The sequence below is a fragment of the Anomaloglossus baeobatrachus genome, chromosome 9 (genome assembly GCF_048569485.1).
Source record: "Anomaloglossus baeobatrachus isolate aAnoBae1 chromosome 9, aAnoBae1.hap1, whole genome shotgun sequence".
NCBI lineage: Eukaryota > Metazoa > Chordata > Amphibia > Anura > Aromobatidae > Anomaloglossus > Anomaloglossus baeobatrachus.
This window is the reverse complement of record NC_134361.1, coordinates 213,106,107-213,118,213: the sequence shown is the minus strand read 5'-3', so window position 1 is coordinate 213,118,213 and position 12,107 is coordinate 213,106,107.

The window sequence follows — 12,107 nt, the reverse complement described above, 5'->3', positions numbered from 1 at the left end:
GCTGTGCATCTAATCCTGTGTGATACCGACTGCAGAGCCGTGTATCCAATCCTGTGTGATACTGTCTGCAGAGCCGTGTATCCAATCCTGTGCGATACCGACTGCCGAGCCGTGTATCCAATCCTGTGTGATACCGACTGCAGAGCCGTGTATCCAATCCTGTGTGATACTGTCTGCCGAGCCGTGTATCCAATCCTCTGATACCGACTGCAGAGCTGTGAATCAAATCCTGTACGATACTGACTGCTGAGCCGTGTATCCAATCCTGTGTGATACTGACTGCCGAGCCGTGGATCCAATCCTGTGTGATACTGACTGCCGAGCCATGTATCCAATCCTGTGTGATACTGACTGCCGAGCCGTGTAACCAATCCTGTGTGATACTGACTGCCGAGCAGTGTATCCAATCCTGTGTGATACTGACTGCCGAGCCCTGTATCCAATCCTGTGTGATACTGACTGCCGAGCCATGTATCCAATCCTGTGTGATACTGACTGCCGAGCCGTGTAACCAATCCTGTGTGATACTGACTGCCGAGCAGTGTATCCAATCCTGTGTGATACTGACTGCCGAGCCCTGTATCCAATCCTGTAATACTGACTGCCGAGCCCTGTATCCAATCCTGTGTGATACTGACTGCCGAACCGTGTATCCAATGCTGTGTGATACTGACTGCCGAGCCCTGTATACAATCCTGTGTGATACTGACTGCCGAGCCATGTATCTAATCCTATCCTGTGTGATACTGACTGCCGAGCCGTGTATCCAATCCTGTGTGATACTGACTGCCGAGCTGTGTATCCAATCCTGTGTGATACTGACTGCTGAGCCCTGTATCCAATCCTGTGTGATACTGACTGCCGAGCCCTGTATCCAATCCTGTGTGATACTGACTGCCGAGTCCTGTATCCAATCCTGTGATACTGACTGCCGAGCCCTGTATCCAATCCTGTGTGATACTGACTGCCGGACCGTGTATCCAATCAGTGTGATACTGACTGCCGAGCTGTGTATCCAATCCTGTGTGATACTGACTGCCGAGCCCTGTATCCAATCCTGTGTGATACTGACTGCCGAACCGTGTATCCAATCAGTGTGATACTGACTGCTGAGCCCTGTATCCAATCCTGTGTGATAATTATTCACTGTGTTCACTATATGGTAACACTGGTGTGTCGGTGTGACACCCCAGGTCGGAGTGACGCCTCGTGTGGATGTGACGCCCCAGGTCGGTGTGACGCCTCGTGTGGATGTGACGCCCCAGGTCGGTGTGACGCCTCGTGTGGATGTGACGCCCCAGGTCGGTGTGACGCCTCGTGTGGATGTGACGCCCCAGGTCGGTGTGACGCCTCGTTAAACTTTTTTTTTTATTTTATTAGTCCCCCTAAAGGGGGATATAAGGATCAGCAGTCTGATCGCTCATTCATTTCTCCTGATCAGAGCCGCACAGCTCAGATCAGCAGAAATGCTCGTCTTCTGTTACAGCCAGTGCTCTGCCGGCAGTGACAGGCAGTGACAGGAGTCATCACATCACCCTGTGCTACTATCAGCTCCATGTGATCATGTCGCGGGGCGTCCGATGGCAGTGGGTAAGTGCGTGTTACCCGCACTGGGCATTTAAATCGTGCTGTCACATTTTGACAGTGTAATTTAAGGAGTTAACAGGTGCGGGTGGATCACGGATCCACTTGTGTCTGTGAGGCACATGTCTGCTGAACAAATCTGCAGACATGTGCGGGGATCAAAATGGTTTCAAAGTGCACAGAATTAAAAAATGCAATCAAAACAGGGGGAAGAGGATTTAATAAAACGGCTACAACACAGAGAGGTGGATATTTTCCATGGACACTTAATAATGACGTATTCTATAGTATTCATCGGTCTCTGATTTGTGTCTCTTCCGATTATTGCTGATGCCGGTCGTTTCCCGCCCGGTGATTCTGTGGTTTCCACAGGATCTGAAAAAGGACTGTGCGTCCGAAACGCGTCTTTCTACCTGTTCCTATGGATGTCTATGGATTTTATTTTCTGGATAATAAAAGGAGGTTCATTTTATCCTCGCATTTCCCGGCGGTCGATGATTCCGGAGGTTTTTTTCTTTTTTGCTGATGATCTTTGCCGTAATCTTTATTCTGTGAACACCACTGCCAACAGCCATGAGCTGGAATACGTTTATCTTTTTCTTTGACGTGTATCCAATCCTGTGTGATACCATCTGACGAATACTGTATCTAATCCTTCCTGTGTGATAGTCTGCTGAGCTGTGTATCTAATCCTCTCCTGTGTGATACTGTCTGCTGAGCTGTGTATCTAATCCTCTCCTGTGTGATACTGTCTGCTGAGCTGTGTATCTAATCCTCTCCTGTGTGATACTGTCTGCTAAGCCGTGTATATAATCCTCTCCTGTGCGATACTGTCTGCTGAGCCGTGTATCTAATCCTATCCTGTGCGATACTGTCTGTTGAGCCGTGTATCTAATCCTCTCCAGTGTGATACTGTCTGCTGAGCTGTGTATCTAATCCTCTCCTGTGTGATACTGTCTGCTGAGCTGTGTATCTAATCCTATCCTGTGTGATACTTTCTGCTGAGCTGTGTATCTAATCCTATCCTGTGTGATACTGTCTGCTGAGCTGTGTATCTAATCCTCTCCTGTGTGATACTGTCTGCTGAGCTGTGTATCTAATCCGGTCCTGTGTGATACTGTCTGCTGAGCTGTGTATCTAATCCGGTCCTGTGTGGCACTGTCTGCTGAGCTGTGTATCTAATCCTCCCCTGTGTGATACTGTCTGCTGAGCTGTGTATCTAATCCGGTCCTGTGTGGTACTGTCTGCTGAGCTGTGTATCTAATCCGGTCCTGTGTGATACTGTCTGCTGAGCTGTGTATCTAATCCGGTCCTGTGTGGTACTGTCTGCTGAGCTGTGTATCTAATCCTCCCCTGTGTGATACTGTCTGCTGAGCTGTGTATCTAATCCAGTCCTGTGTGGTACTGTCTGCTGAGCTGTGTATCTAATCCGGTCCTGTGTGATACTGTCTGCTGAGCTGTGTATCTAATCCGGTCCTGTGTGGTACTGTCTGCTGAGCTGTGTATCTAATCCGGTCCTGTGTGATACTGTCTGCTGAGCTGTGTATCTAATCCGGTCCTGTGTGATACTGCCTGCTGAGCCGTGTATCTAATCCTCTCCTGTGTGATACTGTCTGCTGAGCCGTGTATCTAATCCTATCCTGTGCGATACTGTCTGTTGAGCCGTGTATCTAATCCTCTCCTGTGTGATACTGTCTGCTGAGCTGTGTATCTAATCCTATCCTGTGTGATACTGTCTGCTGAGCTGTGTATCTAATCCTATCCTGTGTGATACTGTCTGCTGAGCTGTGTATCTAATCCTCTCCTGTGTGATACTGTCTGCTGAGCTGTGTATCTAATCCGGTCCTGTGTGGTACTGTCTGCTGAGCTGTGTATCTAATCCGGTCCTGTGTGATACTGTCTGCTGAGCTGTGTATCTAATCCGGTCCTGTGTGGTACTGTCTGCTGAGCCGTGTATCTAATCCTCCCCTGTGTGATACTGTCTGCTGAGCCGTGTATCTAATCCTCTCCTGTGTGATACTGTCTGCTAAGCCGTGTATCTAATCCTATCCTGTGTGATACTGTCTGCTGAGCCGTGTATCTAATCCTATCCTGTGTGATACTGTCTGTTGAGCCGTGTATCTAATCCTCTCCTGTGTGATACTGTCTGTTGAGCCGTGTATCTAATCCTCTCCTGTGTGATACTGTCTGCTAAGCCGTGTATCTAATCCTATCCTGTGTGATACTGTCTGTTGAGCCGTGTATCTAATCCTCTCCTGTGTGATACTGTCTGTTGAGCCGTGTATCTAATCCTCCCCTGTGTGATACTGTCTGCTGAGCTGTGTATCTAATCCGGTCCTGTGTGGTACTGTCTGCTGAGCTGTGTATCTAATCCGGTCCTGTGTGGTACTGTCTGCTGAGCTGTGTATCTAATCCTCCCCTGTGTGATACTGTCTGCTGAGCTGTGTATCTAATCCGGTCCTGTGTGGTACTGTCTGCTGAGCTGTGTATCTAATCCGGTCCTGTGTGATACTGTCTGCTGAGCTGTGTATCTAATCCGGTCCTGTGTGGTACTGTCTGCTGAGCTGTGTATCTAATCCTCCCCTGTGTGATACTGTCTGCTGAGCTGTGTATCTAATCCGGTCCTGTGTGGTACTGTCTGCTGAGCTGTGTATCTAATCCGGTCCTGTGTGATACTGTCTGCTGAGCTGTGTATCTAATCCGGTCCTGTGTGGTACTGTCTGCTGAGCTGTGTATCTAATCCGGTCCTATGTGATACTGTCTGCTGAGCTGTGTATCTAATCCGGTCCTGTGTGATACTGCCTGCTGAGCCGTGTATCTAATCCTCTCCTGTGTGATACTGTCTGCTGAGCCGTGTATCTAATCCTATCCTGTGCGATACTGTCTGTTGAGCCGTGTATCTAATCCTCTCCTGTGTGATACTGTCTGCTGAGCTGTGTATCTAATCCTCTCCTGTGTGATACTGTCTGCTGAGCTGTGTATCTAATCCTATCCTGTGTGATACTATCTGCTGAGCTGTGTATCTAATCCTATCCTGTGTGATACTGTCTGCTGAGCTGTGTATCTAATCCTCTCCTGTGTGATACTGTCTGCTGAGCTGTGTATCTAATCCGGTCCTGTGTGGTACTGTCTGCTGAGCTGTGTATCTAATCCGGTCCTGTGTGATACTGTCTGCTGAGCTGTGTATCTAATCCGGTCCTGTGTGGTACTGTCTGCTGAGCCGTGTATCTAATCCTCCCCTGTGTGATACTGTCTGCTGAGCCGTGTATCTAATCCTCCCCTGTGTGATACTGTCTGCTGAGCCGTGTATCTAATCCTCTCCTGTGTGATACTGTCTGCTAAGCCGTGTATCTAATCCTATCCTGTGTGATACTGTCTGTTGAGCCGTGTATCTAATCCTCTCCTGTGTGATACTGTCTGTTGAGCCGTGTATCTAATCCTCTCCTGTGTGATACTGTCTGTTGAGCTGTGTATCTAATCCTCTCCTGTGTGATACTGCCTGCTGAGCCGTGTATCTAATCCTCTCATGTGTGATACTGTCTGTTGAGCCGTGTATCTAATCCTCTCCTGTGTGATACTGTCTGCTGAGCTGTGTATCTAATCCTATCCTGTGTGATACTGTCTGCTGAGCTGTGTATCTAATCCTATCCTGTGTGATACTGTCTGCTGAGCTGTGTATCTAATCCTCTCCTGTGTGATACTGTCTGCTGAGCTGTGTATCTAATCCGGTCCTGTGTGATACTGTCTGCTGAGCTGTGTATCTAATCCGGTCCTGTGTGGTACTGTCTGCTGAGCTGTGTATCTAACCCGGTCCTGTGTGGTACTGTCTGCTGAGCTGTATCTAATCCTCCCCTGTGTGATACTGTCTGCTGAGCTGTGTATCTAATCCGGTCCTGTGTGGTACTGTCTGCTGAGCTGTGTATCTAATCCGGTCCTGTGTGATACTGTCTGCTGAGCTGTGTATCTAATCCGGTCCTGTGTGGTACTGTCTGCTGAGCTGTGTATCTAATCCTCCCCTGTGTGATACTGTCTGCTGAGCTGTGTATCTAATCCGGTCCTGTGTGGTACTGTCTGCTGAGCTGTGTATCTAATCCGGTCCTGTGTGATACTGTCTGCTGAGCTGTGTATCTAATCCGGTCCTGTGTGGTACTGTCTGCTGAGCTGTGTATCTAATCCGGTCCTATGTGATACTGTCTGCTGAGCTGTGTATCTAATCCGGTCCTGTGTGATACTGCCTGCTGAGCCGTGTATCTAATCCTCTCCTGTGTGATACTGTCTGCTGAGCCGTGTATCTAATCCTATCCTGTGCGATACTGTCTGTTGAGCCGTGTATCTAATCCTCTCCTGTGTGATACTGTCTGCTGAGCTGTGTATCTAATCCTCTCCTGTGTGATACTGTCTGCTGAGCTGTGTATCTAATCCTATCCTGTGTGATACTGTCTGCTGAGCTGTGTATCTAATCCTCTCCTGTGTGATACTGTCTGCTGAGCTGTGTATCTAATCCGGTCCTGTGTGGTACTGTCTGCTGAGCTGTGTATCTAATCCGGTCCTGTGTGATACTGCCTGCTGAGCTGTGTATCTAATCCGGTCCTGTGTGGTACTGTCTGCTGAGCCGTGTATCTAATCCTCCCCTGTGTGATACTGTCTGCTGAGCCGTGTATCTAATCCTCTCCTGTGTGATACTGTCTGCTAAGCCGTGTATCTAATCCTATCCTGTGTGATACTGTCTGTTGAGCCGTGTATCTAATCCTCTCCTGTGTGATACTGTCTGTTGAGCTGTGTATCTAATCCTCTCCTGTGAGATACTGCCTGCTGAGCCGTGTATCTAATCCTCTCCTGTGTGATACTGTCTGTTGAGCCGTGTATCTAATCCTCTCCTGTGTGATACTGTCTGTTGAGCCGTGTATCTACTCCTATCCTGTGTGATACTGTCTGCTGAGCTGTGTATCTAATCCGGTCCTGTGTGATACTGTCTGCTGAGCTGTGTATCTAATCCTATCCTGTGTGATACTGTCTGCTGAGCTGTGTATCTAATCCTCTCCTGTGTTATACTGTCTGCTGAGCTGTGTATCTAATCCGGTCCTGTGTGGTACTGTCTGCTGAGCTGTGTATCTAATCCGGTCCTGTGTGATACTGTCTGCTGAGCTGTGTATCTAATCCTCCCCTGTGTGATACTGTCTGCTGAGCTGTGTATCTAATCCGGTCCTGTGTGGTACTGTCTGCTGAGCTGTGTATCTAATCCGGTCCTGTGTGATACTGTCTGCTGAGCTGTGTATCTAATCCGGTCCTGTGTGGTACTGTCTGCTGAGCTGTGTATCTAATCCGGTCCTGTGTGATACTGTCTGCTGAGCTGTGTATCTAATCCGGTCCTGTGTGATACTGCCTGCTGAGCCGTGTATCTAATCCTCTCCTGTGTGATACTGTCTGCTGAGCCGTGTATCTAATCCTATCCTGTGCGATACTGTCTGTTGAGCCGTGTATCTAATCCTCTCCTGTGTGATACTGTCTGCTGAGCTGTGTATCTAATCCTCTCCTGTGTGATACTGTCTGCTGAGCTGTGTATCTAATCCTATCCTGTGTGATACTGTCTGCTGAGCTGTGTATCTAATCCTATCCTGTGTGATACTGTCTGCTGAGCTGTGTATCTAATCCTCTCCTGTGTGATACTGTCTGCTGAGCTGTGTATCTAATCCGGTCCTGTGTGGTACTGTCTGCTGAGCTGTGTATCTAATCCGGTCCTGTGTGATACTGTCTGCTGAGCCGTGTATCTAATCCGGTCCTGTGTGGTACTGTCTGCTGAGCCGTGTATCTAATCCTCCCCTGTGTGATACTGTCTGCTGAGCCGTGTATCTAATCCTCTCCTGTGTGATACTGTCTGCTAAGCCGTGTATCTAATCCTATCCTGTGTGATACTGTCTGCTAAGCCGTGTATCTAATCCTATCCTGTGTGATACTGTCTGTTGAGCCGTGTATCTAATCCTCTCCTGTGTGATACTGTCTGTTGAGCCGTGTATCTAATCCTCTCCTGTGTGATACTGTCTGTTGAGCTGTGTATCTAATCCTCTCCTGTGTGATACTGCCTGCTGAGCCGTGTATCTAATCCTCTCCTGTGTGATACTGTCTGTTGAGCCGTGTATCTAATCCTCTCCTGTGTGATACTGTCTGTTGAGCCGTGTATCTACTCCTATCCTGTGTGATACTGTCTGCTGAGCTGTGTATCTAATCCTCTCCTGTGTGATACTGTCTGCTGAGCTGTGTATCTAATCCTCTCCTGTGTGATACCGTCTGCTGAGCTGTGTATCTAATCCGGTCCTGTGTGATACTGTCTGCTGAGCTGTGTATCTAATCCGGTCCTGTGTGGTACTGTCTGCTGAGCTGTGTATCTAATCCTCCCGTGTGATACTGTCTCCTGAGCTGTGTATCTAATCCGGTCCTGTGTGGTACTGTCTGCTGAGCTGTGTATCTAATCCGGTCCTGTGTGGTACTGTCTGCTGAGCTGTGTATCTAATCCTCCCCTGTGTGATACTGTCTGCTGAGCTGTGTATCTAATCCGGTCCTGTGTGGTACTGTCTGCTGAGCTGTGTATCTAATCCTCCCCTGTGTGATACTGTCTGCTGAGCTGTGTATTTAATCCGGTCCTGTGTGGTACTGTCTGCTGAGCTGTGTATCTAATCCTCCCCTGTGTGATACTGTCTGCTGAGCTGTGTATCTAATCCGGTCCTGTGTGGTACTGTCTGCTGAGCTGTGTATCTAATCCGGTCCTGTGTGATACTGTCTGCTGAGCTGTGTATCTAATCCGGTCCTGTGTGGTACTGTCTGCTGAGCTGTGTATCTAATCCGGTCCTATGTGATACTGTCTGCTGAGCTGTGTATCTAATCCGGTCCTGTGTGATACTGCCTGCTGAGCCGTGTATCTAATCCTCTCCTGTGTGATACTGTCTGCTGAGCCATGTATCTAATCCTCTCCTGTGTGATACTGTCTGCTGAGCCGTGTATCTAATCCTCTCCTGTGCGATACTGTCTGCTGAGCTGTGTATCTAATCCTCTCCTGTGTGATACTATCTGCTGAGCTGTGTATCTAATCCTATCCTGTGTGATACTGTCTGCTGAGCTGTGTATCTAATCCTATCCTGTGTGATACTGTCTGCTGAGCTGTGTATCTAATCCTCTCCTGTGTGATACTGTCTGCTGAGCTGTGTATCTAATCCGGTCCTGTGTGGTACTGTCTGCTGAGCTGTGTATCTAATCCGGTCTTGTGTGATACTGTCTGCTGAGCTGTGTATCTAATCCGGTCCTGTGTGGTACTGTCTGCTGAGCCGTGTATCTAATCCTCCCCTGTGTGATACTGTCTGCTGAGCAGTGTATCTAATCCTCCCCTGTGTGATACTGTCTGCTGAGCCATGTATCTAATCCTCTCCTGTGTGATACTGTCTGCTAAGCCGTGTATCTAATCCTATCCTGTGTGATACTGCCTGCTGAGCCGTGTATCTAATCCTCTCATGTGTGATACTGCCTGCTGAGCCGTGTATCTAATCCTCTCATGTGTGATACTGTCTGTTGAGCTGTGTATCTAATCCTCTCCTGTGTGATACTGCCTGCTGAGCCGTGTATCTAATCCTCTCATGTGTGATACTGTCTGTTGAGCCGTGTATCTAATCCTCTCCTGTGTGATACTGTCTGTTGAGCCGTGTATCTACTCCTATCCTGTGTGATACTGTCTGCTGAGCTGTGTATCTAATCCTCTCCTGTGTGATACTGTCTGCTGAGCTGTGTATCTAATCCTATCCTGTGTGATACTGTCTGCTGAGCTGTGTATCTAATCCTCTCCTGTGTGATACTGTCTGCTGAGCTGTGTATCTAATCCGGTCCTGTGTGATACTGTCTGCTGAGCTGTGTATCTAATCCGGTCCTGTGTGGTACTGTCTGCTGAGCTGTGTATCTAACCCGGTCCTGTGTGGTACTGTCTGCTGAGCTGTGTATCTAATCCTCCCCTGTGTGATACTGTCTGCTGAGCTGTGTATCTAATCCGGTCCTGTGTGGTACTGTCTGCTGAGCTGTGTATCTAATCCGGTCCTGTGTGATACTGTCTGCTGAGCTGTGTATCTAATCCGGTCCTGTGTGGTACTGTCTGCTGAGCTGTGTATCTAATCCGGTCCTATGTGATACTGTCTGCTGAGCTGTGTATCTAATCCTCTCCTGTGTGATACTGTCTGCTGAGCTATGTATCTAATCCAGTCCTGTGTGGTACTGTCTGCTGAGCTGTGTATCTAATCCGGTCCTATGTGGTACTGTCTGCTGAGCTGTGTATCTAATCCGGTCCTGTGTGGTACTGTCTGCTGAGCTGTGTATCTAATCCTCCCCTGTGTGATACTGTCTGCCGAGCTGTGTATCTAATCCTATCCTGTGTAATACTGTCTGCTGAGCCGTGTATCTAATCCTCTCCTGTGTGATACGGTCTGCTGAGCTGTGTATCTAATCCGGTCCTGTGTGATACTGTCTGCTGAGCTGTGTATCTAATCCGGTCCTGTGTGATACTGTCTGCTGAGCTGTGTATCTAATCCGGTCCTGTGTGGTACTGTCTGCTCAGCTGTGTATCTAATCCTCTCCTGTGTGGTACTGTCTGCTGAGCTGTGTATCTAATCCGGTCCTGTGTGATACTGTCTGCTGAGCTGTGTATCTAATCCGGTCCTGTGTGATACTGTCTGCTGAGCTGTGTATCTAATCCTCTCCTGTGTGGTACTGTCTGCTGAGCTGTGTATCTAATCCTCTCCTGTGTGGTACTGTCTGCTGAGCTGTGTATCTAATCCTCCCCTGTGTGATGCTGTCTGCTGAGCTGTGTATCTAATCCCGTCCTGTGTGGTGTGTGATCGGGTACAGTCCTGGTTTCGGTGATGGATGATTTCTCGTCTATTTTGGTTTCTCGTTTCTTTTTCTGGATTTCGGGAAACAATTCAGGAGCTGGAAATGGGTTTATATTTAGCCTCCGGCCCCGGGACATTTCCAGACGAGCGACACCAGGGACAATAGCGGCTGAAAGGAGCAAAAATAGGGAATTATTTATAGACGCGGGCGATCGCGATCAATAGGGAAAACCGCGAATCAGGCGCCCTCTGGTGTCCGCAAGAGGAACTGCACGGCTGACAATGGAGGGAGAAACCACAGAGTCGAGCAGCACCTGCGGCCGATCCCTGGAGAACCTGAGCTCAGATCATTGATAGTGGAGGGTGACACGTGCCCCCCAGCGTGCAACCGTGGCCTCCACCCCACCCCCAATATCCGAACCTCACCCTAACGTCCAATCCACCCCCCCAATGTTCAATCCTGGCCTCCCCCCACACCCGCAACGTCCAATCCTCATCCCGCTCACATTCGATCCTCCTGTCCCTAAAGTCCGATCCTGGCCTCCCCCCACAAGATTTGATCCTGCCCCCTCCAATGTGCGATCCTGCCCCCTCCAATGTGCGATCCTGCCCCCCCACGTGACCATATGATATTTGTGGTGGGTTTTTATTGCATTTTTGAGGGAGTACGGGCATTGGGGGGGGGGGGGAGGAGGGGAGTCAGTTCTGGGATTTACACTATTTTTCATTTACGGCGTTTATTTACTGTATCAGTAAATTCATTAAACGTATTCATAAAGCAAAGTTTTTCAGATGCAGAAAAACCGAAAATGCCCATTTTTTTTTTTTCCTTTATTTTTAAAGTGGGGACAAAGGGTGAATGTTTAACACGTTACAGATATATATATATAATTTTATTTATTTCTTATTTAACCATTTTAGGTTCTGAACCTGCAACATTTAAAGGGGTTATCAGGCTTCTTTTGAGTTTTTTTTTATTATTACCCTATTGGGCTACATTGGGGCAGGTAAGAAGATAGCGACCACTTACCTGCCCCGCTGTCAGCCCCTCTCCCCCGGCTCAGAGTGGTCATCTGACCGCTCCTGCCGCGATTTTGCTGCTTCCGGTCATTTCATGTCAACATGGGCAGGGCCATGTTGACATGCACATCTGGAAACAGCTTGTCGCCTCCCTGCTGGGCGGGTACAGTGTGATGAGCCCCGCCCCCTTCCCTGCACCCTCCCACACATTCCCCCGCACCACGTACTCTGCCCACAGCCTCCCCCTGCACTGCTGTGGGGTCCGTGACCTGGGGGCGGGGCCTGGCGGCGGCTGCTGCAGCGGTGTCAGCGCCAGCACCGGCCCCCCTGCTCAGGATCGCACATTCAAATGTACCGGCATCACAGATCACCGATCCCAGATCCCGGTACATTTGAAAGCAGTGATGAGAAGGAGCGCAGCGCTGCTTCTCATCACTGCCCGGCTGTCTGTGCGCTCTTCAGCACAGCGGTGACGTCACTACTGTGCTGATATGGCCAGAGCACAGACAGTGTGCGAACGTGCAGGAGCGGCAGGGACCGAGGACGGGTGAGTATGTATTCCCTTCATGTGTTCCCTATGGGGGTAGGGGGGGGTCGGTACAGAGCGCCGTGTGTGCGTGCAGAGCCCGATGTGTGTATGCG